The sequence below is a fragment of the Akebia trifoliata genome, chromosome 4 (assembly GCF_017979445.1).
Source record: "Akebia trifoliata isolate Shusen 1 chromosome 4, ASM1797944v1, whole genome shotgun sequence".
NCBI lineage: Eukaryota > Viridiplantae > Streptophyta > Magnoliopsida > Ranunculales > Lardizabalaceae > Akebia > Akebia trifoliata.
In genome coordinates, this window is record NC_141378.1 from 20744892 (window position 1) to 20749385 (window position 4494).

The 4494-nt window shown below is 33.6% G+C and overlaps 1 long non-coding RNA gene across 2 annotated transcripts; it reads left to right on the forward strand.

Annotated features, from left to right (window-relative positions):
- Positions 1 to 2225: 2225 nt before the first annotated feature.
- LOC147404417 (uncharacterized) lies at positions 2226 to 4494 on the forward strand. 2 transcript variants are annotated; one of them, XR_015177217.1, is made up of 3 exons: positions 2251 to 3114; positions 3205 to 3670; positions 4044 to 4494. It is a non-coding gene; the product is annotated as an uncharacterized LOC147404417 (long non-coding RNA). The 2 variants fall into 2 exon arrangements; XR_015177216.1 differs by having other exon boundaries at positions 2226 to 3670.

Sequence of the window (4494 nt, forward strand, 5' to 3'; positions counted from 1 at the left end):
AGAAAAAATTTCGACTTTGCTATTTGCCTAACAGAGGGCTTCACGAATTGCCTTCATTTCAATGCGAGTCCAACATAACTCACCATGTGAATATGTTATTAACACTGTCAGAACACAAATACTTGAAAACGAGCCAGAAATGCTGAAGATATCCTTCAATAACAAGTGATTTCCATAGGCTTGGAATATCAAAATGAATTTCATTTACGTGTGAATGGTCTCCCATGCAGTACAATTTGTTGGTAATTGGATTGGATTAACAATATAATCCCTCCCCCCTCCCCAACATGAATACAAATAAGGAAGATATAAAGTAATTCAATATTTAAGAAAATAATGGAGGCAAATATGTGGTTTAATGTGATAACAAATATGAGTGGGGAGGGTATTTCGGTAAAATACAAGGCTAGTAAAAAAGAAAAAAGAAATATTCTAAAGGGAAATGGAGCACACTCCTTTTCTAGTTAACCTTTCCCCTCTCAATGGAGTAATATTTCCTTTTGTTCATCTTTTGTTAAGTCATTGCCGATTAACAATCTTAAAACCACTTGTAGAGAGGTTGGGAAATCACCGACATCAAATCTAAATAACTTAAAGTTTGATTTTACTCAAAGTTTATACAATTCATCGCATTGATTCAACTTTGTTTGTTCAAAGAATTATTTTTAATTTAGAGAATTTATCGACTGATGGGTGAGTCTTGTCAAAATCATCGGGACTTATAGTTCCAAAGTATTAGTTTTTTTTTTTTTTTTCCCATACTGATGTGGTTTAAGGGAAATTTAGTCTTACCCCCTTATAAAATTGGCAAAATTAATGATACTCCCTGTGAAATGAAAAATGAGGTCTGCGTCCCTTGACTTCCGTTAACCCGATCAAACCTTTAATGAATACATCAGTCTCTTAACAGAGATGATAAAATATCTAAAATACTATCATGTGTTGAAATTACGAAAAATGTCCTTTGATTTAAACAACCTAAATGTGTTTGATCTAATTGCTCTAAAAACGATAGCCATGAGAACCCTAATTGTTCTCAGTCCTATTTCTCATCGATTTAAACCTAAATGTTATTGTTTTGAAGCAAAATCTCATCATTTTCAACTCGTTTTTTTCATTATCAACCAAATTTTATACTTTTCAACATAATTTCATCGTGTTCATCTCAATCTCATCGTTTTCATCTCAACCTAAAGGCATTCTTTGACTCCCTATGCTTAGAATCTTCACATGGAAAACACAGAAACAAAAAAAAAAAAATCAAAATCAAAATAAAAGATAGAGAGAAAAAGATGAAACAATGAAAAAAATGAATTTAGTAATACCCCCCTTTGGTAAATATGAATATTAGTTCTACCCCCTCATGTAGTAAAAAATGAAAACGATTTTTTGGCTTATTTTTTCCGCAAAAACTTGAGTCTTGATGTTCAAATAGTAAAAATAAAATAAATAAATTAATAAAAAGCTCACCAGAGAGTCCAAATTTCCACTCATTGCATGAAATATATAATCTTTAGCTTGATTTAACCAAAAATCAAAATTGAAATTAAAACTTTAATGGTAGGTTTTCGAAACAATGACTCTAATGAATAGAGCCATAACAATCACAATAAGAATCCAACAATAACCCTAGCTTCAACAAGTTTGATAATGGAAAAAATCCAAACTCTACCTTGCATTTTGCATGAGGGGGGGGGGGGGGGGGGGGGTTATCACTAATTTCACCAATTTTATAAGGGTAAGAATAAATTTCCCTAAATTTAATTATGTTCAAGAGAGGTACTATTGGTACTCCAACTTTTACTTCTTACGCTCCAATTTCTTAAGTTATTTATCTCACCCTAATAAAAGATTAAAACACATCATTCAAACATTATATCAATATCAATATGTTTCATGTCGGATGATCACCCATCAATCAAATGCACATGTTTGTTTTTCTTTACTTGATTGTTTGTTAATCCCATTTGTTGATTGAATTTGATTGTTGTTCTGTTCTTCTTGTTTGATTTGTTTTTTCCTGATTGAATGTTTGTTTGATTATTAGAATTGGTTTTAATTGATTACACAAGCTTGAAGATATCAATTTCTTGAAGGGGTTCTTTAAAAGTGTAATTTGGTGCACGTTTTGCCCAATTCATGTTTTATTCCTAGGTTATTTGATTGAGCTGGATTTACAATAAAAGCCATTACAGGGTGACAATCAGTTTGTTTTGATTAATTTTTCTAGTTTTTGTGGATTACTTAAGAATAGAGAACAGTGGGTGCATAATTCTTGTTTTCTCGATACGATTTTTTCTGAGGAAGCTACTGAGGCTGAGGGAGGTGGAGCCATAGCAAACATCACAAATCCTCGCAGATCTGCAAAGTAATTTCTTAGAAATTACTTTCATTTTACGTTCACTCAATCCTAAGTGCCTGGTCTTGCTCCATTTCAGTTCCCACTTTCCATTATAGTATTTTCAACTTTCATTCTCTAAAATGGTTTAAACCATTAATAGGCCATTTTTTTTAGTTGAAGTACCTTTGGTTGACTCTTCTCATTAGTGTTAGATTCACCAACAGCCACTACATGAAAATCGTGAAAATTGAAGAAAAAATTTGTTGGGCTTGGCCCGACGAATTTTAAAAACACATATTTGACGGCCACAGGCCCACGAAATAGAGGTAAATTTTGCGCACAAATTTTCCCCTCCCTCCCTCAAGGTAAAGAGAGAGAAGCATAATAATGGTACTGGTGAAGAGAGGATTGTAAGAGATGAGGTGGCAAAGGTGATTAATGAGGTGGTGATAGACAAGGAAGGTGAGACACTGAGGAAGAAGGCAAAGGAGTTAAGTGAGATGATTATGAGTAAGAAAAATAGAGAAGAAGAGATGGATATGGTGATGATTATTTCTTACAAGTTTACTATTCTTATAGGAAACATGAAATGAAGAAGTTGGGATCGACTTCTCAAGACTCAATTTTTGTATGTTTTGATTTCTTTCAAGCTGAGGTTTGATGGCTCATGAGCACTGTTGCAACTTATTGCTCTGTTTGGTTATCTTTTTCCAATAACATGGCCACTCAATTTCTGTTAAGCTGTTGGTTTGGTTTCATGAGGTCTTTTCGGTGTGAGTCGATAGTCTTTCTACAATTCCCTTCATATTTTCCAATGTATTGTGCAAGATGGTTTCCATGATTGCTTGTTTTCTGTTTTGTAGTTCTTCACAACCAAACCATATGCATGTGAGCCCTCAAGCCTCCCACAATATCCTCCAAGCAAGGAAATGGACGCTAAACTACGGGATGAAGAAGTTAGAAGGTCTGTGGGTGACTAAATTTACATTATTTGCCTATATTCCAATACTAGTAGCTTTCTTAATAATTTCTAAAATAGTAAAAATTACATTTTAACTAAAAAAATTTCTAAAGCTTCCATGCAGGGAGGCCTTAAATTCCATGTCAACCATTTGATGAGATATTAGTTGTATTTATATATAGGTCTCTTGCTCATACTTTATTCATGCTGGTAACCCAAATCATAGTTGTGGGCTTGTGGCTGTGTAGGTGAGAGCAGATGGTGACAAAGCCAATGGTGTTGGTGTGAAGAAAAGTCACTCGCGTGATCAAGCTACAAGGGCATTTCCTACTCCCAAAGTGAATGCAGAGCTTCAACCCAATCTTGATGTATGCCAGATAAGAATCCTTTAATTATCAATTTTTTTTTTTTTTGGTTTGATGAGTAGGTTTCGATTACAGAAAAATACTACATGACATATTCTGAACAACCAACATTTCATTGATTGGTTATAGTTTTCCTTTTGTTCCAAAGAAATAATAGAGGGGATAAAAATAAGAGCTTTTCAAAATGAATTTTAAATTTTGAACTTAATAGAAATCAAAGTAACAAACTGTTATTTGAAATCCATTTTGTTATCTTCAAAATAAATGTAAATGTCTGTATAACTGATGGGTTTTTTTTTTTTCTTGATTATGCTATATTTAATGAAGTTATTCTATAAATTTTAAGTTTGTTCAATGTATTTACTATCTTTCTCAGAGGTGACAACGTCTAATTACACATGGAAATGCAAAGAGCAAAAGTGAGAAGTTTCCTCCACCACACCAGGATGGAACACTTGGCTTCCCCTTGGGTTCCTCACATCACATTGATCCTTCCTTTGATAAGTATCCACCAGATGACTCTTTCAGTTCCATGACCTTCATGTACCCTAAAGGACCGGTGCAAACATGGTTTGGTCCATTGATGGAACGTATTGTAGTGGGTGCTTCAATACGGAAGAAGCAGACTACGGGTGATACACGTGTACCTTCCTAACTACATATGAATGTATCTCTAAAAGATAAAGAGTGGTGTTTGTGTCAAAGGGAAAGCAAACATGCCGTGATCCACTTCTTTTATTTTTGATTAATCTTGTATTTTAGTACCTTTTTTGTACCAAATTATTGAAAGAATATTTGTGATGAATGTAATGATCCGTTTTTTTAAA